Genomic DNA, 25563 nt, shown 5'->3' with positions numbered 1-25563 from the left:
GGGAAAAATGAATAAACAAACAAACAAATAAATAAATAAATAAAAATACTAACAATATTATATATATACGTAACCCAAAGCATCTTTCTTATCTTTCCTCAAATAGCCAGTGCTCATAACTGCATGATTTCTTTCGCTTTTCCAGGTGGGTGCTACAAAAGTTTCTCTGGAGTAGGAGTGAACCTGCCAAAATCCATCTTCGTTGCACGGGGGCAGAAGTTTTGCTTTTGGCAGTGTGATGTTTGATTCCCAAGAGTCATTTAATACCCAAGAGATCTTATTCAGACCGGCAGCGCATGGTCCAGGGCAGGTAAAGGACAAAGGTAAGAGCCTGCACATTTGGTTTGAGTGCTGTACATGACCTGGACAGGAGGGGGAGAAGTTTGACAATGCCGAGGGGCCCTCTGCAGAAACCAGCAATGTTTTTAATTTTTATTTGAAGTAATGTTTTAGGGTTTGGCACGTAAGCAGTGGTACCACACATTTAGAACCCATGCCATGCAGTTTGTTGGCTATCACCATTTCTTCTGTTGAACCGCATCCTGCTGATTTTTCACGAGTCAGCAGCTATGTCAGTGCCTGCCATTTTCTATCTTTCTTTGTTGCTCTGCTTGTTTTTTTCCATCTAATGCTGAGTACTGATACTCAAATTGTCTGCAATTAGGTGAAGACCTAATCTGTTTCTTTTTAAAAAATTAAATTAACTGTTTACACAGACATAACTGCAAAAAAATTCATATGATTTAGAAGCAAAATTAACAACTATGTTACTAGACTCAAATCTTACAGTATAAAAACCTTATGAGGGCGTTGCCAGCCCTTTCAAACAAAAATACTATTATTGGGAAAAGAAAACAGACGAAGTGAAAAGAGATCATCTTGGAGCAAAGTTCCCAAACCACAATTCAATGTCATAACCCAAACTTTCTTACTGACCTATTTATCAAAATCTGTAGATGGTGATAGTTCTCACGATAGTGTTTTGCTTACTTTTTTTCATTTATATTTTCATCATTTCCACAGCAACATGACCAGTAGGGTCTGGTTTAGAAGATATTTTATTACAGAATCATTGATGTTCCCAACAACCCACCTCACAAATGTTTTGCAACAATATCCATATGGCCAGCTGTCAAACTGTCCCCATCACCCCATCCACAGTCCCATCTACATACCCCAAACTCCTACTGTTGTGCTACCTAATTAAAAAATAAAAAAATAAAAAAAATACCTTATTTTGCATTAGATATGTATGATTGCGCATTTTCTACTCCCACTGTTGTTATGCTAACCAGCAGTGTCCAGTGCAAATCTTTTGGAGCCCAGTTCTTTTCTACTTGCATACCTACAGCTCCTAAAAAGAAAGTAAACAGGGTGATGCCAGCATCTTGTCTCTCCTTCAAACTGCCCCATTCATCCTTCAAGTCTAGGGTGCTTGGACCTCGGCAGATAGCAGGGATCAGCACAAAATGTCCCTTCTCTGCTCCCAGCTCTTACTGTTAATTTATCCATAATCTTATTTACTGCTTGCATCACCAGTCTGATTGAATCCTCATATAACGTAGTCTTTATATATATTCATAGCTTGTTTTCTTGATGTTTCAATTTCTTAAAAAAACCTACTTGAATATTTTTTAAAACTTTACACAGTTTTTAGATTTCTCCATCGCTTAACTCAGTTCCTTTACTGACCTGGCTTTCCCAGAAGTCTTGACTGGTTTACACTTCTGTTGTAGTGTATTTGTGTCATTGCATCCACCTTCTCTTTGGATGACTGTTTTGCAGTAGCTTTCTCTGCTCCATGCTTTATATTAGCTCATTAAATATTTTCCAGCCAGGTTATACTTTTTTCTGACTGTGATGCACGGATACCTCTGTATTTACTATAAATAGCAAGGTAAATGTTCTGTGCTAGCCTTTAAATTCCTTCAGGCTCCACAGTGAGTAAAGCATGACTCATGCACTGAAGAGAGGTTCAGGGGGCTATTTTGGAATACATTCTCTGTCTCTCGATGTTAATTTATTTAAATAGCGAGGTTACATCCCTTGTGATGTCCTAAGTCACTCTGGCTCCACTTGTGCTTTTGGATACTGGATTTAGTTCTCAACCTCCCTGCACAAATCTCTAGTACACAAGAGATACAACTTCACAGTCATCTTTAATTTATCTCGACAGGTCTGCCTCTCACTGCATGCATCTTCTTCAGTACGTTTAGGATGCCATAATGAACATGCTCACTACTTCCTTTTTCCATTTTATATCTTATTTTCAGTCCCTGAGCATCCATCATTTCTCAGGCTACATATCAAGGAAGGATCTGCTCTGTCCCTGTGCTAGACTTCTCTGAAAGGATGCCACACTTAATACTCTGTTAGAAGATGTTCCAGGTGCTCTAAAAATTTTTGCCTGACATTCTGAGGCTCTGGAGTTTTCTGACCTTTTTTTTTTTTTTTTGCACTAATAATTTTTGAGTATTTGACCAGTGTTAGACAGAGGAGCCGTGGATGCCCCATCCCTGGAGGTGTTCAAGGCCACGCTGGATGGGGCTTTGAGCAACCTGGTCTGGAGGGAGGTGTCCCTGCCCGTGGCAGAGGGGTGGAACAAGATGGTCTTTAAGGTCCTTTCCAACTCAAACCATTCTGTGAGTCTGTGAGTCTATATTAACAAGTTCTCATAGATTTGAGAAATTAGAGCCTGGAAAAAAAAAGGAGAGACTGGAATTTCTACCATGGGAAAGAAAAGCAGAACTCAGCCAGTTTTGTGTGCAGAGCAGCAGCAACCAAGCAGTTAACACAAACATCCTGGCTGATCAGCATAAACATAGCTTCAGCTCAGCCACTGAATGATTGTTTCTAAACAAACAGACAGAAAGATTTGAAAAATTGAGCATCAGGGCTTAAAAAGTAGAATCAATCTGTAGACTGAGTATATTCTGCTGCACAAGGAACCCTTCTTTTGTTTTCCTATTGTAATGTCTATCTTTACCATATTTAAATTGTGAGCTTCTGAAACACCTAAACCAGTTTATCAGTCTGTCTACATGTATAGATACTGATGTTCTCTTTTCTTGGAAATTATTACCACTAAATTAATTTACAAGAAGAAAATTTGTTACATATTTGCTGCATTTCTTATACTCTTTTGAGATTAATCCATTTCGTACCTGCATAGCGGTAAAGAATAGCATCCTTTCTTATCAAGTGATCTGTAGGTAACTGAAAATCTTCATTAACCCCCAAAATATTGCTATGCAAAGTAAAATGAAACTGCATAAAACCTCATCAAATCTATGTATCTAGGATTTTTATCTATTTTTGAACCACATAAAGAATTAATTATCAGATTCAGAGTAATGCAAAGAAGGTTTAAAATATTTTTTATAAGGAGTATCTCTTATTATCAGAAAGTTTAAAAATATGATTCTGTCTGCATTAAAGGAAACCCACCACAGCATGAGGATTTTCTTCAGCCTTTTCAGTGTTTATTTAGGGATACTGAATAATACAGACTTGGCCAGGCAGATTTCCCATGTTTAGCCTATGACTTGATGATGAAAAAATGTCCTATTCAGTACTGACACACACTGAGGTTTCAAATACCCAGCCGTTGTGTAAAACAGTCTGTAAGATTCCAACCTAAAAGTAATTGGCAGCTGTGTTAGGGTTACCCAGAGCACTTCCACTGTTACAAGTGGAAACCCCAAAAACAAGTGCTTGGGATTATCCAGTGTGCCCAATCTAGCCACTAAACCTGCACCTATCTTTTAAGCTCTTCTTTCAAAAGGAATAGTTTCCTATGGGATTATTGGAAAGAGGCAGGTATCCTGCTGGCCTCCAAAAGGACATCCAGTTTGTGTAAATTTAGGTGCCTGCAGAGCTGATTTATTTTCCATTTGTTTACCTCAAGATTGTTTGTTTGTTTTTCTGTTTTGTTTTGTTTTCAAATGCAGATGGTGCATGGAAGTGAAAACTTAAACATCTTTGCAAGTCAGGGGAAAAGAGTGTCCCTTGTATGTAATACCAGGTCCTGTTCCCTGTTATGAATTAACACCAACATAAGGAGTTAGAGGTAAATCCCACATTCCTTATGCAAGCAAAACTCCAAATTAATTGGAAGCTGCTTAAGTAAGACATACAAAATCAAGACTATTAACATACTATCTAATTCTTTAGCCGCCTTCCTACTGGAAACTAAATACTTGGATTACTTTGTCTTATTCCTTAGTATTTTGTCTTTCTATTACTTTCATTTTGTTATAGCATCGCCTTTGACTGAGGGTAGAAGCAGAAACTGTGTTAAAGAGGCCACACGAACTAGTTTATTAAAAAGCAACAGTGAAAAGTTCAAATAAAGACCCCTCTTCCCATTAAGTCTTCTCTAAAACTGCGTTGGTTTCACTGGAAGGAAAATATAGCCTCAGAACTTAAGCCTCAAAGCCCATCCTCCCGCTGTTGACATCAGTTCCTAGTGTAGCTCTCCTTAAAATTCAGCCTTGCTGATAAAGCTGTTGATTTAGTTTCAGACTGCAGAACTAGAATAACTATTGCCACCAGCATCTTGGTAATCTTTCTTCAGACCACCTACATGAATATGTAGAGATCTTATACACCCATTATTGTTTGGAAAACTACGTGGTACTTTTGCAGAAAAAATAATAATAAGCAGCTTTTAAATAACCAGTAAAACTGCCTGCAATATAGACATATGGGGTAGAGGAGATTACTACGTTTGCACTTGGAAGTAAGAAACCAAGTATATTAGTTACACAACTGACTACACAGAACTTTCACAACAGCAAAGTTATTAGACGAGGTTGCAGACCTAAGATTTTTATAACAAATGCAGTAACACCATAGTGAATCTAAATGGATCCACTTGGTATACCTTACTCTTATATTTTAGGTGGTATTAATGCATTCACCAAAAAAAAAAAATAGAACACAGTGTCCCAAATACTTTCAAAAGTAAATGTGTTCTTTTTATATATATTTATTATACTTATTTTTTATGAGCCCGCTGCTTACATGGATATCTGAATAGTATCACATGCTTTGGTGCATGTAGTTTTGCCTTTTCAATAAAATAAATGTATACTGTTAAACATGGGCACAAATGATGGCAGATACGTAATTACATATCGAGTGTTGAGTACCTGTGCAGGCATTGAGCACCTCACCAATTTATGATGAATACGATGATCTCCATGATAACCTGACACTCCATGCCAGTGTTCTTCCAAGGTCTTCTAGTCCAAACTTAGGCAAAAGTAGACTTTGAAAGCAGCACAAAGCAAAGCTCCGGCAGGCAGGTACAATGGTTGTAATGACAGTCATCATGGGTAAAATCACTGCTAGTATTTCTCTTTGCTCTTTGTCCTTGCCGTTTGTTCTCTGGCAGCCTGAATATTCTTGTTTCCTTCCTCCCTCAACTGCATAGCACAGGGTGCACACACTGCAGCCTTCACCTTGCAAGGAAAGCTACCAAGCAACAGGCATCTATAGGCAGATTCTAGAGGACAGGGAAATAAAACAAAATTAGCATAGTTTAACTGCAGAAAATTGGTCAGTTGCACAACAAAAATACTGAATTTTCCATTTCAGAGAGCCAGCCAAGTCCTATTTTAGAATAGCAGAAAAATCCCATGTGTTACAGCTGTCGCAGCCTACAATCACCTACCATTTCAAAGATCTTTTTCAACAATCCTAAAGAGTGGAAGTCTCAAAGCAACAGAGGACTTTTTTTCTACAAATTCCACAGCTGAGGGGTCACATCATACAAAGAACTCTCAAAGTGAATTAGTTTGTGTGCCTAGTTTGAAGTGCTTATTATATTCCAACAGATTTATTTGATATTTTATTATTTTTTTAAAGAAAATCTGTCTTTTCTCTGTTCCCTGTGCAAGGTCTCTATTTGAATGCAAAGTCTTTCCCTTACTCTTGAGGACAAACAAACTTCTATGCTCAAAGGATCACTTAAATTCCAAGTTTAAGGTTGATATTTCTGTTCCTCAGGATTAAAGCATCTTTCTAAAAAGGTAGAGGAAGATAGGAGTTTGGGGAGGCTGTTTTCCATACATTCCGTCATGCACAAAATTTCTTTGCCTTCCTGTATTTTAAATATATATATTTTTTAAATAAATAGAAATACTTTTTTAAAAATAAAACAATAGCATGTAGCAACAAAGCTACAACTTCACATACAGTTCTCTCTCTGGTAAGAGTAGGAGAGAAAGAACCAAGCACGTGGAACAAATTCATAATATTGGATGAATCACTTGAAGTTGTTTACACATTAGAGAAGTGAGGCTAGTACAAGAAACTACATAGAACAAAACTATATAGAGTGGCAGTGATAGTAGAACAAAGTAAATACACCAGAAGAGTAATAAATGAAAAAATACATTTGTTGTTGATTAAAATGTCTAGTTGGTTGATGTGATTAGAAAGACAATGGAAAAAATCAAGCAATTTTAAATGTGCTTTTCCGTGACAGTAAATCATGCTTAGGGTTTAAAATTTCACAGTATCATCACTCAAGGACCTCTTGCAGAGAGGTGAACAGAGTATTTTCTGCAAGAAAATACAGTTTCATGGTAGTGGCAGAGCCTCCAGCAGCCCTTTGGTGGCAAGCAGTGAGCAGGCAGCACCCTCTGTGGTACGCCTCCTCATCCAGCTCGGCTGAACCCAACTCACTCCCCTGCAGGAGGGAGCAGGTGATGCTCTCAGGGAACAGAGCCAAGAGCATGAATTTATTTACACGTCTGGGAACTTCTCATTTCTGCTTTGTATGTCTACAACAGCCTGCAAATTGTACACGGGGAGCTGAGAAAGCAGAAGCTGTAGCAGAGCAGTACACAGCAGGTAGTCTGAAAAAGCCCCAGCAGTCCTCAGAAATACGCTGCGTAGGCTGCCATCCCCACCTCCTCAGTCTCCTCGTCTGCTTTCCCAGTTCACCTACGACATTTCTAGTCCACTTGGACAGTTTCTGGGTCCAAGGAACCACTTACTGATGCTCATTTTCCCTTTCCCACTACTATATCCTCCCCCTGTTCTGTCTCCTCCATAGGCATTGATTGCGTTACCACCTGCAGAGATTCCCCAGCTCCAGATATGTGGGCATCCCTCACTTGTAGGTAGCAGTAATTCAATCATAAGAGTAAGAGCAGTAACCCGGGGCTACAGACAGCTAATGTCCTGCTAATGCCACCACAGTTCACTTCTTCCCCTCTCTTGTATCCTACACAGCTAGCCCCATTACTTTCCACACTACTTTTCACCCATGTCATATTTACTGACCTGCTTATTCTGCATCTCTGACATTTTAGATGATTACAAATACATCTGTTCCTACAGATTATTGGCTTCAGAGGGAAAAGACTTGCCCTTTCATTTACCCTTAATGAAATTTACCCCTAAAACCCTTAATTTACCCTTACCATGACTTCCCATTTCATTTACCAGTCTTCACAGTGTTTTCCTTCTGTGATTTTTATTGAGCATTTTCCTCCTGGTCAGCTAGAAAAATACCTGCTTTCAGTTATAAGGTTTCTGTCACCCACAATAAGATAAAGTCGGACTCATTCACCTTTTTTTTTAAGGTTGCTATGACAGACTCTTCAAAGTTCAAGTGTAATAGCCTGAATATACATGAGTTTTCGTTAGCAGCCAAAGCAAATGTCAGAAACTCATTCCATGAGACATTTTTGAACTTCAAAAAAGACCGAAAAACTGCCTGGCAGAGATTCTGCAAAACCAACCAAATTTTAATATCAATTTGGTTTTGCTGTTAGGACTCTACTAGCCATTTTGCAACCACATTTACTTCAGGATCTTATCTTTCCCATGCTGCATAGGACTAACAAGTCAGTTAGCTAGAATCTCTGGATACCTGTATGAAAACTCCTCAGCAAATGAGATAGCTCTGGAAATTCAACAGCGCAATTTCTGTACTGCTTCTATGACTGGAAATCATTTTTCATCAGTGGCAATTTGCTATTTTTAATTGTGGTCTACCAATCGATAATGGGTTGACTGTAAGAAGCTTACTGGTAGCCTACAAAATAGACTGGTCCCACAATTACAAAAAAATAAAATATGCTCTACGATATACTTTTTCTGCATTGTTTTTCTTTTATTTTACCAGGTTTTAGAGCCAAAAGGAACCTGATTTAAACTGCCTGCGTAAGAGAGGCCACAGAATTTCATCCACTGTATGGATGAAACTAAGCTAAAGTTGGGATAAGATATCTGTTTTAGAAAAAAGTTGATCTTACGATGTTTCAGTTAAACTCAAATTCAAGTTTTCTGGAGTATACTGGAACTAAAAGAGAGATCTGGTTGTGCTAAAACTTAGTAAAGCCCACACACCGTGGCCACAAGAACATGGAACATGTTACCTACCTGAAATTTGCAGCAAGACTTTGCAAACAGTCCTTCAGGTCAATGTTTATTTATTCACATATTACAGTGAAACTGGGGCTGGCAAAGACCACTGTTTACTCTGTTAGATTTACCACACAGCAAAATTTAGTCCTTTTCCCTTATAGTTTGGGTGTAACAACTTACAAAGTCCAATTTTGTTGTCTTTTTGCTTTTAACTAAGAGTATCTTAGCTAAATGCAACAGAAATACAAAAGAGTTGCAGAGGGTGGCCTGCTAAAGAAAGTTGCAGAATATTTCACTGTGGTCTGTACAAAGAAGTTCTAAAATTGTCTGTATGCTTTCCAGTTGTTTTTGTTGGTTTTCTTTTTCTTTTATTAGTGCTAGTTAGTTCCAAGTTTCTTGCCTTGTTTTCCTCTTTACGGGTGTGGACATATATTTAGTTTTTATGTCTACATTGACATGACCTCAGCCTGACAGTACGTTATGGGAAGCTGGAAGATTTATTGGCAGAATAGAGCCTGTTGGAAAAAAAAGCTGGGTAGTGGTAATTGGAGAATGAGTCAGTGTCTGGAGTCCAGCTGTGCTTGCTGCACAAGCCTGACTGGAGCTGTTACTCAGATCTGTTCAACTATCTGAAACTGGCTTTTTAAAAAAAAGGATAGGCTTTATGTATGCTGGCTACATTTTTGGCTAAGAACACTGGTACAAAGGCAGCAAATTGTCTTTCTTCCTTCTCACTGTTATTGATACTGCAGTGGATTGCAGGAGCCATGCTCTCGGAGAAGCAAATCATTCTACACACCAGCACGTCTGAAGGATGCCATGGCATCAACATCTTAAAATGCAGCAATGGTAGTTGGATATGTACTAAGTTCTGTGACTAATAGTATAGAAACACCTACATCCTGACCCTGGGAGGGAAAGTAGTGTTACTTCTTACCGCGCTCGTTTACAGTGGTAGGAGCTTAAGAAGCACAGCATCAGTTCCCAGCTGGCATTATTTTAACTAGCAGGTTGAATTATGAGGCTTGCTGCATCGGCATGCCAACAACTGAAGTTCTAACCTTTGAACGACACAGTATGTTAAGGAAAGAAATCATTTAAATGTCTTTAGAGAATGTTGTCAAATTAAATATTGAATTTGAACCAAATTTTATAAAACTAAGTTCTTACAAATCTTTTAATCTCTTTCACCATACAGATAGAAACAGTTGTTTCTAAAGGAAACATTTCTCACAGATCACAGCAAGAACCTTAGAGTGATACAGTGGATATATTGTACCTGATTTTATCGTCAAGACTGAAAGAAAAAAAAATATTAATTGTGAATCATTTACATCTTTCCATTTCTTTTTAATAATCCGTGAAAGTTTTAAAAACATGGTTAAGGATCCTTCCCTTCCCTTCCCTTCCCTTCCCTTCCCTTCCCTTCCCTTCCCTTCCCTTCCCTTCCCTTCCCTTCCCTTCCCTTCCCTTCCCTTCCCTTCCCTTCCCTTCCCTTCCCTTCCCTTCCCTTCCCTTCCCTTCCCTTCCCTTCCCTTCCCTTCCCTTCCCTTCCCTTCCCTTCCCTTCCCTTCCCTTCCCTTCCTCCTTAAAGCATCTAGGACCTGGAGTAATTCCTGAGCTCTGTATGGCATCAGAAATAAATCACTTAGTCTGTGATAAGAAGGACTCACAACTTGGCTTCATATGGGTCATTGTCTTTTTTGTCCCCAATGTGCCTACAACCCTCTGCCCAGGGCTCCATTTCACACACAATAACCTCACACTTTCCCCATTCTTTTTTTCCCAGGTCTTTCTTTTCTTCCTTCCAGAAAAAAAAAAAAAAGTAGTACACGTGCTGAGCATCACCTGAAGGCTGATCAGCTGTGCAGTGGTGATCAAATGTGACAGAGCTTTCTGCTGTCTCGCCCCTGGTGAGATCATTATCTAAGTGTTCTTAATGATCTAAGTGTTATTATCTAAGTGTTATTATCTAATTATCTGACTGTTCTTAATATCTAATCATTATCTTTCTTCTACTGTCTTCTACTGTCTTACTTCTACTGAGTTGCCAATTTTCAGACAACATGTTGAATGTTGCCGCCTTTGAGAAGTTTATCCATCCATATTATTTGGTTTAATTTGGCCAGTGGTTTCCAAAGTTACTGGGGAAAGGACATCGGGAAAGAGAAGGGCTAAGTGGTTTAAAGATGCATAGATACCAAACCAACATAGCCACAAAAGTGATGGAAAAAAGAGATCATCAGTTCACATCCACAAAAATCCAGAATCGAGAGTCTTTACTATCCAGAGCCCTTAAGCACAGTAAAGAATTAATAAGAGCAGCACAATGCAACTCTCATGAGAGTCCCTTTATAAATTTCAAGGGGATCAGGCTAGACTTACAGGGCAGTTCTCAGTTAACAGAAGATCATCAGATGATCACTCTCATGCAGGGTGACCCTGAGCAGTCTTCTCGTGGGCATAATTTCTGCATCACCGTAATTACTCTACCTTGAAGGTAGCATTAGCTTGAGTTACCACAAATTCGCACATAAAGGGAAACACTTAGTGATTGAACTCTTTTTCTGAGTGACAAATACGTGTCCTCTTGACATGTCTTTCAAAAAAAAAAGTTTGAGCTACATGATGACTTAGGAGAAAAATCATTTACGTCTACTTTTCAAATGCGAGAGACAAGCTCTAAAGGGGAAGCCAACATAAGAAATGGGAAAGATAACAATTAACTGCTACCAATGTCAAGGTGACTAATAACCTAGGGAAAGAGGCTTGGTACTTAAGGACATCTAAAGCTTTCAAAGCAGAAAATCTAAATCTAAAGCAAGAGGGCCGCTGTGCGCTAGCCCTGTAAGAGGGACACTGGATTAAAGTGACAATATCCTTTCATAGCAACCATCACCAAGGACATAGGTTATAAAAAACGTGATGTGAAAATGTGAACAGACAGATACACTGCTAAAAATGAAGCAGAACTGGCTTGTTTTCCATCTGTAACGTTGACAAATGAAACGTTGAACTATTTGGTGAAAAAGATCAGTAACAACCGATGTCTCATTTCCAGTCACTTTCTACAACTCTCAGGAATATTCTGCACCAAACTTACCATGCTATACGCTAGCACTGATGCTTTGCCTGATGAATTATCAGTAAGCAAAAGCAATCAACTGATTTTTCTTTCTACTCACTAACATCAGGACAATATGGAAGATAGTATGTTTTGCATGTGTACGTAATACATCCATAGAAAATGCAGGAGCTGCAAATACAGGAGCAGCCCAAGCATCTATTTACAACAGCGTTTCTGACGGTGATCAGTACCAGATGCTGCAGAGGAAATTTCCACAGAATCCACAAGGTAAGCAGCCATGGACGACCTGACCTATAACAACAGTTTCTTCCTAACTTTGCCATTTAGCTGGCATACGCCCTGAAAGTTGGCATCTCACAGCCTTTCCAAATTCACTCTGCCCTTAATAATATGCATTCTGTTTAGCGAACCCCCTCTTTTTCTTTCTGTAGCCCTTCTGCAAGCTTCCCCCACTAGCAGGGTTTTAGCATTCTGTGTGCCAAGGGGTCAGGGGCCAGCTCAGACACCACGTAACAACCTTTGCTCAGGCTGCTGAAAAAACAGCTATGAGTCTGTACAGAGGCAAGAAGAATAAAAATTCCAGGCAGAGCTAGAACTGTTGAGACAGGGCCGTAAGTAGCTCAAGAGCAAAAACACCAGCATGGAAAGCTGTAAAATCCTTAGTTAATAAAAGAGAAGGAGGCTCATCAGCCCAGTCAGAAATTACAGAGTCAAGTGACCAGTTGTGAGTGTTGGGGCTGGTGGCAGGCTGGTGGCAGCCTGCCCTTCCCCTCGTGACCATTGCCTGGCTGGGGAGCAAAGACACTCAGTGCCGTATCTGGAGCAGTGAGTTTATTAATCCTTAACCAAAGAGGCCATTAAATACAAGCTATTTTTTGTGTGAGTCAATAGGCACTTGCTTGGTACTTGTAAGTTGTGCATATCCTGCTTGTAGAATATCATCAGGCATGGCTACCTATGCCCCACCCCCCCAAAACAAAACAAAACAAAACAAAACAAAAAATCAAATTAAGGACCTTAAGAATTGAAGAATTAATGTACACTTGTTCCTGAAATCTAATGGACTCTTAATCTCAATAATTCTTTGAACAATCCAATCCATGGATTACGTGTTGCATAAAACATTGGACGTTGTATAAATTGAGACTGACTGCACATTTCTGAGTCTGTGCTGCAGATTCCACTTTGAAGCAAATCTTTTTCAACATGTTGTTTTTATAATACTATTTTTCAACCTCTGCAAAATCAGCCAATTCCTACCACCAGATGTACTCATACTGCAGTGATTCAACCCTTGGCATTTTTAGCAGATTCACCACAGGTCATTAGCTGCACCATGTATGTGCAGTTTATTGAGCAGATAGCCCACAACTTTGTCTAGGTTGTTTTTACAAGCATTTTTGTTCAGTTACACTGGACAAAGCAGTCAGATGGATAATATTTCATGAGATCATATTTTGCAGTAATAAAAATGAAGATTTCTGAAACATAATACTGTTGTTAACTACTTTCACTCACCTAATTTAGCTATCTAAAGGTTGTGTCTAATTTAAGCTATTTGATTTGGCTGCCTCAGTGGTTACTGCAGAGAGAGATCTCAGAGACCCAAAGATCTCCAATGTATTTTTCATACTTACATTATCACGAGATGAATCACATAGTATTTTAGAGATGCAGGACTCGAGCTTAATATTTCTACTCAAAACCAAATAAAAAGAACAGGTGTTTGTCTTTTGCAGTGTTACGATTAAAATTGGATGAAGTTTCACTGAATTGGGTGAATGTGTCTTTTGTGTGACTGCTCAGCTCAACATAGTTCAGTCTCTTTTCTGGAGGTGGACAGGGAGCTGAATTTCAGTAGGCAACATCACCAAAAACCCAGAGCACAAGTCCACAGGTGAGGGCAGTCAAATGCTGAACTTTACAGGGGGGGAGATATCACTGGGAGATGATCATATGTATCATCATATCTAAACATTTAAGGTGCCTATGTACAGAGAAGTCACATACCATGAAGACAACGAAAGTCAAGCCGAAAAAAGGAAAAAGGATGAGACCTGGGAGTTGTCACGATGAGTGCTGGGACTTCAAGAAAACAAGCTGTTTCATGCTGGCTTATTCTGACTGTCTTTAAAATGGGATGTGGTCTTTGTAAATTATCAGGATTTAACTTAACTGCCCCATCAGTTCCCCTCTGAACTAAAGAATTTGCAAGACAACCTGCATAAAATAATACTTTTTTTTTTTTTTTGACCAGAAGACTGGTCAGGAGAGGGCTGTCTTGGGGAATGATTTTATTAAGATATAAAGAAAGTTGGTGAAAAAATGTGAAGTGCATCCTTTATCTCTTCCTTATTTATCCAGACTAAATAAATGCATCACTTAGCCATAAATCACAACAAAATATAACACATGTCCTCACAGGGAGCTGTTATTGTTTTCTTCCAGTCCCACAGCACCCTCTATTAACTCTTAATTTACCATTCTCCCATTTCCTTTAAACATGCATGTTCCCTGCTCCCTTTCTTTAACAAAGTGAGCATAACTGAAAAACTCCTTCAGCCCTTCCGGATGCTCCAGCACAACTTCGCTAGCTCTGCTTTGTCTCCTTTTCACAACCAATTACAGTGAAACCACAGAAGAGAAGCTGTTCTCCTTTTGCCACCTTTTTTTCTAAATCTTCGGTTAGCAGATGCTGCCAAGGCCAGAAAACTCCTTTGCAGATCTTCTGTCCCCTACATGGGAAGCAGTCAAGTCGATCAGCTGCAAAGAAACCAGACTGCATTTTGTGCACGTCTTCCATTTTACGCAATCCCCTCAAGGAATGGAGGTTTTGTAGTAACAGTCAAGGGGATTTGCTCCAGCCTCTCACATAGGAAGCCCAAAATCACTCCCACAGACATACGATACCTGTATTTGTGCCTCCTTTATTTACTGTGTGTAATGAGTGCTTTCAGCTCCCAGATTTCTGGCTTGTGGCGTTGGTGGAGCTTCCTGAACAGATTCCTTTAGCCATCTTTTAGCCCTGCTGCAGTTTAGCACTAATGAAGGCTGTGCCCAGTATCAGTCCTTTCTGATGTGTAGTACTCAGTGTTGTCAAAACTTCTTTTACACAAGTATCTGTGCTATCATTTTTTTCACATATGAACACAATTACTCAAATTCAAAGTGAAAATAACAGATGGAATGGAAAAAAAAAGTTAAAAATCAAAATCTTGACAGATTGATATATGATCGCAGTGTTTGAAGTGATCCAAGACTTCTAATATCTAAAGAAAAAAGGAAAGGACCAGTCCACAAAGCAAGAATGTCCACATAAATGACAGTATTAAATATTTTAAAGGCAAGATCACACAGTGTGGCTGGCTGGATCAGACTGTTATCTCCACACAGAAGGAAGAACAAGATAATCATGATAAGCAATATATATGACTTCCCTCTGTTCACTTTCCCATTTGAAAACTGGCCATATGAGTGCTTACTCTTTGCAAAAGGCAGATCAGATTATCTCAACCCAGAAATTCCAGTGATTTAACATCAAATGAGAACCATTACAAGCCATTTTAAGGAATGAACCATTTCAATAAATTGTTATTGCATCAAACTGGTAGTTTAAAACGCTCTTTGCTACTTTTCAGCTCTTAATACTTTTCAGCAATTTATAAGTTTTTCATAATATACTTCCTGCATCATAAGTAATCAAAACCAGTTTAAGAATAACTTAATCAAATTGGTAAGTTTGTTGAAATTGGGATTTTATTGCCAGAAGCAAGAGTCAATGTAAAATATATTATTATTATTATTATTATTATTATTATTATTATTTTAACATTCCATATTTTCCTTCTGTCTTTTGACACTGAAAACAAACTTTCCCAGTTGACTTGAACCTTTCCATCCAAATTAAGCTTACTGACACTGTCTTCCTAATCCTACTTCTTGCAGAATAACACCTTCATTTTAATCTATCATATAAAAGCAACTTATTGATTTATTTCTTTACAGACATGCCACAACCTACCCTAACTTCTTTAAACTATTTCTAGTGTACTGTTACTGATTGTGTTTAGTGGGTAGTGTCCAAATGATGAGCAAAAATACAGCCCCATTGTGGCTGGCACTCTGCAAACACAAGAAAGCTACCAAGGAGGTTTGATGTTTACCTGAAGTTGTCAAGTATCAGTAACCTAGGAATGAAAACAAGCAGCACAAAATTAGTGTGATTGCAGGATAAAATAACAAAGTTCTAAGTCTAAATTAGCCAGCAAAAATAATCTTTTCAGTTTTCTGCACCTGAAATTCCAGTATTATCAATCCTCTTTATGCCACAGCCTCTCCCCACAGAACATAGAGGTGCAGTATTTCCTTTATTCTCTTTTTAAAAGACTTACTATTGCCATTGGCTGTAAAAGCCAGACAGATGAAATGCTCCGTCATACCTCTCTTAATTAAGCTAGTGAGAACATTGAATAGAGCCATTTTTTCATTTTCTGCTGCCACTCTACCATAAAAATGCACTCCCTACTCTCCCAGTCACCTTTTAAAAAATCATATAATGAGATATATTGGGCTCTTTGTCATTGCCATTTGGCTAGTACATTCTGCTTTTATTCTTCTTTCAGGGGGGCAGAGATATTCAGTATAACATTGTTAGGGTTGTCTATTTAAGTCTTTTCCTCAAGAACATTTTACTGATTTTAAAAATATTTTGTTTAAGGAGTCTAATATATCTTTCCTTTTATTACTGAAATGTACTGCAGTAAATTTATAAAAGACAAACCTGTAAGTAAATTAGTTGTCCCAACTGTTCAGTCTAGCCAGACCCATACTGGCACTTACTGAGCTTCATCAGCCTTTCGAGGGGGAGGGCAGCCTAAAAATAAGTCAGTAATGAAAACAAAACTTCAGTACACTCCAGGAGCATCTGGGTGTGGAACAGAGACGGAAAAAAATACAAAACCCTTATTTTATCGCTGGACCCACATGGGACAGACACCTCATGTAATGGATGCCATGTCAGAAGGAAGGTGGTTAGTATAGTGCTGAGGCCTCAAAAATACAACTGGGGCTCCAAGAACAGGTTCTTGCAATTTTCTAAGAATTTATTTTTCAAGGTGAATTTCTCAGTAGTGCACAATATGATCTGGGTGCTCTGTTCCTGTGCTCATATGAAGAGTTAAGAAGTGCAATGTGTCCCCAAGATAAGAAGTGCAACGTAGTGCTAAGAGGTATGTTTGGAATTTGAATCTGGTGGTACCCTAGCGTACAAAACTTCACACTTCCAAGACAAAGAAATTTCATCTATAGACTAACAAAGATTAGTCTAATAAGACCTGGGTCTGTTCAGCCTTGAGAAGAAGAGACTGAGAGGGGATCTTATTAATGTTTACAAACACCTGAAGTGTGGGGACACAGAGGGATTTGGCCAACCTCTTTTCAGTGGTTTGTGGGGACGGGACAAGGGGTAATGGCCACAAAATGGAGCACAGAAATTTCCGCACCAACATGCAAAAGAACTTCTTCACAGTGAGGGTGACGGAGCGCTGGAACAGGCTGCTCAGGGAGGTTGTGGAGTCTCCTTCCATGGAGATATTCAAGGCCCATCTGGACGCCTACCTGAGGAGCCTGCCCTAGGGAACCTGCTTTGGCAGGGGGGTTGGACCCGATGATCTCTTGAGGTCCCTTCCAACCCCTACAGTTCTGTGATTCTGTAAAAAAAAAAAAAATAACCACGTAGTTATGCCTGGCTAAATACAATATTTTTCTAACCCAACTGGTATCAGAGGAGGGATAGTTTTATCAGCCGGAATTATTTCGACATGTCAGCCAGTGGTGGATTTTCACACATTTGTTCCTTACAGCTCCCACTGAGGGTACGGTCTATTCATTTAACAAAAGTTCAGAGGCTCATTGTGTCTCTAGGAAGTTAAGCGTGAGCAGTATTCATTTCCACAAAGCCAGCTGCAAAGAAAGTCAACCCCTTTGTTGACAGGTGCCACAGAAACCCTACTCCTGTAAGACAACCCGCAGCACTGTACCAGGTTACCGCATCTCTCAGTAAAAAGCCAGGCAGTAATTTTCTTCCATTTTCAGTGACATTTTAGTTGACATAAATTTTATCAATGTATATTTTGCATTGAAATGTAAGTTATAAAACTGACTCCCACAAGCATTTGGTGAAAATACTTGCGAGTTTTCCTGAAATTTGTAGTAAACTGGCAATGCACATGAACATCTGAAACGAACACCGAGGTAAGACCTCTCACCCAGTCTTAGCTGTAACCAGCCACACCGTATAAATAATCAATGCATGAATGTGAAAGAGAACACAGGAGAAGTCAGTCCTCAATCTGATACTCAGGAGTAACTTACGGTGTCATGGGTTTCAGGCTGTTTTTTCCTCCACTGTGATTTATTGCACAGATATTTCCAAAAGCACTAAAATCTGCTTACAGACCACAAACTTTCTTCATCATTCTACTTTATGAATTACTGTGATTATTTTCCTGAAACCAGACTTACCACAAAACTGACTTCAGTATCTGCCTAATCTTACATACGAAATGGTTGAGAGTTAGACAGAAAGTAACCCTTCCAGGTCAGGATTTACAGCAACCAGCACAGTGAGATGACCGACCCAGGTAATAACAGACGTCCAAGAAGTGTGCCTAAACATTTTCTCCTCTGTGGTCCTATTTTGGTGGTTTCAGACACCTAAACTAATTGCCATTTCAAAGTGTCTTCTTTTATTCGGGCTTCAAAAAAACAGCTTTCTTTGGAAGATGGTCTTCCACATAAAGGTTTAATTTTTGAGCACTCGCCCAGGCCCTGGGAATCCCTGGGCCATATTGCAACTGCACCTAAATCTCATAACTACATCCGCATGAGTTCTTAATATCCCCTTTTGAATATCCACGACCAAGAATGGGCTGGGAAAGGAGCAGACAAAAAAGCCTGCGTCCAAGGTCAGCGAAACAAGAACAGTATGCACCATTTGCCCTAGGAGTCATCATCTGGTGAGCTTCCAACCTCACAAAAAGCATGAGGCAGCATTCTGGCAGTTCTTTACACTTCCTCGCCTGGTGCTAAGTGTTATAATTTGGAAAACTGAAATCTAGTTCACATTCCTCTTCTGCTTGGTTGAACTCAAATCTTTTATGCCTACAGCATGCCCCTCCAGCACGCATCGTTAAGTTACTTGGTCAGAGAGGGAAGGTTTGACCGAATGACATTTTTTTCTCAGTTAATACATTCCCACACAAATTATTCATTTATGAAAATTCATTTTTGATGAAACACATACACCAACTTTAACATGCATAAATTTCCCTCCAAACTCAACATGTTGTGTAATCACAAAGGTTGCCCAAGAACAGTCAGTTCCACCTAAACACAAAAAATCCTCGGAAATCTACAGTTACTTGATGGCAAATGTACAAGAAAAAAAAAAACACGTTACGTAAAGGGCACAAAAGAGAGGTCAGCTGGGATCCAGGATGTAGTAATCAACTTTTTCACCAAGTAAAATATTTGTTGCTCTTTTCAGCAGTTCTTTGAAACAAGCCTATAGCATTTTAAGGTTTCAGATACAGTATGTTGAAAACAATTGAAATAACTATGTAGGCATAGAAAGAATCGTAACTACTCTCAAGACTGTATATTTATATTTCATGCCATTTCTATTATAATATATTTGAACATAATTTTGTTTTAATATCTCACTCCTGCCCAGAGAATAGGCAAATCTTAGCCATTCTTGGTTAAAATACTAAATAAAATCTCAGAAAACAAGTTGTTATGCTATGTTATTTTTATAGTACAATTAATGACTTTAAACATTTTTGTATTTTTCAGTTCTTATAATTTGTAGTTCTAGTCCCAAACAATTTAGTTTAATAAAAATACATATATATAAAAATCCTAAACTTGGAGCACATGGGTAATAATTCTGATGAAATTAACGTTTGCATTTTTCAGACATGCTTTCTAATATAATTGTAATATTATTCAAAAAACAAAGTTTAGATTAATATGGAATTTTCTATTTAATTTGAAATGCTGTCATCACTCGCCTTTATTTCATTTGAACTTAATTAGGTATTCACAACAAATTTTGGTTGAGATGAGAAAAAAAGATTCACCTGATAGTCAATGTCTCAAGAAATGTGTAGAATTAAAGAGGTTCAAAGGACCTACTAAGATAACACTTGTTCTATTCATATATTTTCTTCTAACATGTCATTGATGAAAAACATATTATTTCTATTGCTGGTAAACACAAATTGTTTGGCTGTGTGAGTCTGAAAAAAAAATCTGACTTTTTTTGTATGGATCCACAGAAAAAACAAGGACTACATTATGCTGCGATTCCATTGGTGGCTATTTCAGTAGTGGATAGATCCAGTCTGCAGCAGAATCACAGACTCACAGGATGGTTTGGGCTGGAAGGGACCTTTAAAGATCACCTAGCCCAACACCCCCACCATAAGTGGGGACATATTTTACTAGATTAGGTTGCTCAAAGCCTCTTCCAACCCGACTTCTAAATACTTCCAGTGATGGAGCATCTACAGCTTCTTCGGGCAACCCGTTCCAGTTTCTCACCACATTTATCATAAAAAAAATCTTCCTTATCTCCAGTCTAAATCTATCCTCCTTCAACTCAAAGCCCTAACCCCTGTCTTGTCACTACAGGCTCTGCCAAAAAGTATTTCTCTTTCTTTCTTCTGAGCCCCCTTGAGGTATTGAAAAGATGCAAGGAGGTCTCAAGTAAAAACACTTGGCACTCATTTGTATGTACACTTAATCAAATACAAGGTTTCATTTCATTTGCAGCAGACATATTCAGTTTAGGCCAGTAAATATGAATTAAAGTAAAATTATATAAATTTCATATCAAGTTGGCCTATAATCCTTGCACCAGTTGTCCCAGAAATTCTGCCTGAGAGTTTTCTGAGTGCTCTAATGGAAAATATCCCATTTCACTCTGTAGAGTGTCCTTTTTAGCATCTTCATTTTTATTTAACAGTCTCCTTTGTGTTTATGAAAAGAAAAGGGCTCTAAGTGGAATTCAGTATTTTTAAACATATTTTTTAAATTTTTGTAAATATACATACAAAAGTATCTAAAAAACAATCTAAACTCAGTCCTGAAAGACTTCAGCAAACAACTTCCTGGAGTTCCCATTACTAAAACCGTTACACAACTGCAATTCCTTTGGCTTAGCCATGGGAAAAAGTAAATCCACGTTTCTGTAAGATTGTAAATAGAGTATTTTTGTCTCTGCCGAAAGTGTCCTATTGGAAAACATTCCCGTCTATAAAACTGGATGATAGGACACCTTTATCTCAAAACATTATGAAGTTTAATTCATAACTACAGATGGAATACCTGATTAGATACCAGCCGCCCACAAACCTACCCGTAGCTGGTCACAGCATCAGGAGTATCTCACAGGTCTCCTTTAACTGTAAATATTAGAAGGGTAACATATTAATAATTTTTACTTCCATTTTGTTCTGCTAAAAGAACTGTACGTCTATACAACTAAATAAAGCTAATAATATAAAATACCTTCAGATCTGCACTAATCTCAAAAAATATACATCCATAATCTCATAGTTACAGAGTTCAGCAGTCACTCTTCCATAGGACTTGAGTACAAAACAGATGGCATTTCACAGTAGAAACAAGATGAGATATCATGTCGCCAAATTTGTAACATATGGTAAATATATACACTCCTCCTGACTGTGGTAGATCATAGCAACTTTTTCCCCAAATACTTGGTTGTGTTGGATAGCAGTAGTGAAATATTTCAAAGGTTTATTCAGATGGTGATTATCTGCATGTTGATTTCAAAAAAGTTTGCATACATATGACTCGTAGACAAAGCTGAATTTTTCTGCTTGTGCTAATGTGACAACTGTGAATTACTCCAGTCCTTGAAAATTTTCTCATGTAATAAAACTCTGGCAACCTGGCAAGAGCATTACAAGCCTAGCTACAGGGATCTGCATGTGTAATTTTTTTTTTCTAACCTTCTCCATGCAAGTTTCAAATGCTATTGCACTGGTAAGTACATCTTCCTGACTGCCAAGATCAGGCCATAAAAGAGACAAAAGGTCACACAAGCCATTTCTCAAATCCAGGATTTTTTACGGAGCCTTCAGGGACTCAAAGGAGAACTCAGAAAAAAAAAAATTGGAAGCAACTAAATGTTGACAAATGACAAAGTTTCTACGAAGAAAAGCATCCTACCACCTCTGTAAAACCCTTAATTACCTGTGAGAACTGCCTCACCTACCCGCACGTTGCTACGTTCCGGTGACTGCAGCCCTTGGTGTTGGTCTGTCGCTAGGAAGGTCTCACACTTCACAGGAACATTTTCCTATAAATTCAGGAGGATTAAAATACAGCACTACAGAAAGTCTGAATAACACAAGTGAACTGACAAATGACAGTGACTAACAAGAAAAAATCTTTACAGCTCAGGACTCTGGGTAGGTTTCTCTTAATTAACTGTACTTATTTTCATAACAAGCTCTCAGGACTAGAGCAATGGAAGTGTCTGCTTTCCCCTGACCTTCTTAGCCCTCTGACTTTATCCTGTTGAATAGCAAGCTAATTTCCCCACAGAAATGATTGCTGCCAATATTTCAAATGACTTCTATTAGACATTTCACAGAGTTAAAAGACTAGTTAATTGGATTTTATTTTTAGTTTCCCAGGATCATTATCACCTTCCTCTCATTTTTGTTCTACTTGCTTAATTCTCCCCAGAAATGCTGTCAAAATGTTTCTTCACAAAATACACAAAAGCTAAAAAATGCATTTTCACAAGATATTTCAGTCAACATTTGCATACGTGCTGTAAGGTATTGTCTATGTATGGAATTATTATTGTCTATGTATGGATGTACACAGACAGCAGTTTTCCAGGTTACTTGGAATCCAGCTCCACTGATTTCCAGGCCAGCTGTGAGTCTTCAGTATATCTCAGCAGTAAATACAAATCAGAAAGATGTTTAGTTTGTTTTTTTATTCCCATACGATTTCTACCTCTAGTGCTCCTCCTTTTGCTACCTGGACATTGAATTTTTTAGTTGGAGATCCATCATTTATGAAAGATTGATAGCAGTATTCAGAGCCTGCTTTTCCATGGGAATATGGTTAATGCCATAACAAATATTTAATTTCAAGCTCTTTATTGCTAATTCTGACTCAGCCTCTTCCTCCTTTGCTACCTATGCCTTCATATCTCTGTTGTTTGTCAACTGTTTAGTAAACATTTTCCATGCTACTGGGAAATATTTTCAAATTATTACCCTATTAAGGAATGTCTTAATTTCCTTCTTGTTTAGTGGCAAATCCTTCTTCCTCAGACAGCCATTACATTTTATTCGCTGAATACATGCTTACAGGAACAAGAGCTGAAAAGAGAAGCAAGTCCATTAGCGCAAACTGCTAATAGTGATCTATCAGAAACTCTGGATATACGCAGCTTTAAACACTTCCAGCATTTTCTTCAGGCAAATTAACTTCCAGATGAAGTAAGCTAGAGAAAATATTCAAACTACACGACTGTTCAATGCAAACAACTGAATTAACTAACATTTAGTGTTTCGATCCTGATGTTGTCCCCATTTATTTCCACTTTTCTTCACATACAGCACACAGATCAAGTATTTTTATTTTTATCAGGCTTTGATGTTAACAGAAATTAGAGATAGACGTAGAAAATAGAAATAGAAATAGAAATAGACAATGTATTTATAAATTTTGCCTTCTCATCATATGACACACTGCCTGCAGCCGATAATTCAGCTGCACATCTGATTGTACTGCCTTCAGCAACTTGTTTTATTTAACCTATTTACAGCCCAGTAACTAAGCATAGAAACGATTGCCTTTAGCATGAAAAATGTTTTCAGCACTGTGGACATCTCAACACTCATTAACTTCCACTCATATATCATGTTTGGTTTTGATGGGCATATTTAATATTTACATAACAATGCGTTAATACCTGCAGTTTTTAAAAAACGATGTTTAGAATTACAAAAAATGCCATAAAAAATGATGAAACACATCTAAATTGATCTGATCTTGTTGATTAGTGGAAATATACTCATCACATTAACAAAAATATAATGCTTAAAGTACAGCTTGCGTTACATTTTCACAGAAAACAAGTTATATCAAGTTGCTGTCTGTTGTTTTTTCAGGATTGCATTGGCTGGAATGCATACATTCTGTTGGAAAAACAGCACACAGCAGATGCATTGAACTGGCTCACTAAGAGATTTCAAAACATAGTTGTAATGACAGAGATATAAGCAACTAAAGACCCTCATGGGACTCCCAAGGATTCTTAGTGAAAGATTATTTAACATTTTTATTGTGAATCCAGGCAGTGACAGTCATGTAAACCTTGCTATTAACAAACAGATGACTTTATTAACGGATGGCATTATTTTTCTGTTATAGATTGATCTGATGTGCCTTGCAAACAAAATAATTTCATTGTAGCTAAGTACAACATAATACATCTGGAAAAAATGTTTATGGGTTATATGCTCATGTAAAAACTGCCTTGGAAAGCAGTAATCACAGGAGGACATGGAGAAAACTGTCTGAAGAGGTGACCTTGGTGAAATGGTATGGCAACATGACCTTTCAGAGGTCTGTAAAGGGGAATACAAGGTAGAAGGTGGGAAGCTGTCTTAACCTAATGTGGCATAGCTGTGTACCACATATTACTTTAGTATTAGGCATGCAACAGATTTCTCTAAGACTTAACGGGAGGGTTCTCTGATTCAAGGCCTTTTGGCACACAAAAGCTCTGGCATCAGACAAGACTCTGAGACTAGCAGCCTGGACCCGCATGAACAAAACAAAAGCATAAATTTCACAAAAAAGTACAAGGCATACAACTTAGCTGTTCTGAAGTGCAGCTGCAAAATTTGCTAACCCAAAAGGTATGTACTCAAGCATACACAACATCAGCTCACTAGAACGAAGATGTAGCCTCGGGAAGGGATAAAGAGACCTCAGCTGTGCAAGGAGCTTTTAAACTGGTAATACCTGAGTGTTATTTGGAAATACTTGAAAAGTGGAGGTGCTGACTGGGCATTGAGAGCGGCCTCTGCAGTCAACACGATGGGCTTTGCAGTACAAAAAAAAAGGATTTTAGGTCAGGGAACTTCAGTAGTCTAGCTGAAACAATGGAACATTTTCAGATCTTAAGACTATCAGGTAAATAATTCTGCTAAAGCATACTGTATTTATTTATATAATGTTTTGAAAACAAGAATTCAACATACAGTCAGTTACAAAATGAGTTTATCTTATGCTTACTAGCACGTTTCCCCACTTTATTTCCAACTAAGCTCAATTCATGTCTGAATTACAGGCACTGGGCTTGGTGAATATACCAAATATTAAAGAAACGGCCACTACCAAAATATAAACAAGGTGTTAGGCATAAATTCTTCCCTCAGAGGGTTGTGAGGCACTGGCACAGGTTACCCAGAGAAGCTGTGGATGCCCCATCCCTGGAAGTGCTCAAGGCCAGGCTGGATGGGCCTTTGAGCAACCTGGTCTGGTGGGAGGTGTCCCTGCCCATGGCAGCGAGGTGGAATTAGGTGGTCTTTAAGGTCCCCTCCAACCCAAGCCATTCCCCAGTCCCCAGGTCTCACACATTTGGCCAAAATTCTGGGTGATACCCAGCGCACCACTCACAGAAGCACCAGCTGCCTCCCATGAGGACTACCCAAAACTCTGAAAGCCTGAGGGAGGCCGGTGATGTCCAAGGACATCTTATGCACAGAGGCGAAGCAGAGAGGGGACGGAAACTGGGGAGCCCCGCGGGTCCCCCTCAGCCTTCTCCTCAGGGCCCCCCTGGCTCCCCACCCTGCCGGTCGCGCCCCAGCCTCGGCGGCGGGCGGCCAGCGGGGCCGTGCCCCGACCCCAAACCCCAGCGAGGGGGCTGCAGCCCCGACCCCAAAGCCGGGTGAAGGACCTCCAGCCCCGACCCCACACCCCGGCGAAGGGTCTCCAGCCCCTGCCGGGCGCCGGGGGAGCGGAGG

At 38.9% G+C, this 25563-nt stretch overlaps 1 long non-coding RNA gene across 5 annotated transcripts; it reads right to left on the bottom strand.

Annotated features, from left to right (window-relative positions):
- Window positions 1-386: 386 nt before the first annotated feature.
- LOC310897576 lies at window positions 387-25464 on the bottom strand. Of its 5 annotated transcripts, XR_014582387.1 has the most exons (9): window positions 22801-25464; window positions 21780-21863; window positions 20895-20940; window positions 17090-17181; window positions 16254-16346; window positions 15637-15660; window positions 14384-14742; window positions 5178-5509; window positions 387-1354 (listed from the first exon to the last, which is right to left on the bottom strand). It is a non-coding gene; the product is annotated as an uncharacterized lncRNA (long non-coding RNA). The 5 variants fall into 5 exon arrangements; XR_014582388.1 differs by lacking the exon at window positions 387-1354 and having other exon boundaries at window positions 3608-5509; window positions 16975-17181; XR_014582389.1 differs by lacking the exon at window positions 387-1354 and having other exon boundaries at window positions 3608-5509.
- Between the last annotated feature and the right edge of the window lie 99 nt (window positions 25465-25563).

The sequence above is a fragment of the Anser anser genome (genome assembly GCF_964211835.1).
Source record: "Anser anser genome assembly, chromosome: 3".
NCBI classification, from domain to species: Eukaryota; Metazoa; Chordata; class Aves; order Anseriformes; family Anatidae; genus Anser; species Anser anser.
The sequence above is the reverse complement of the archived record's forward strand: the minus strand, read 5'-3'. Positions and strand labels throughout refer to the sequence as shown.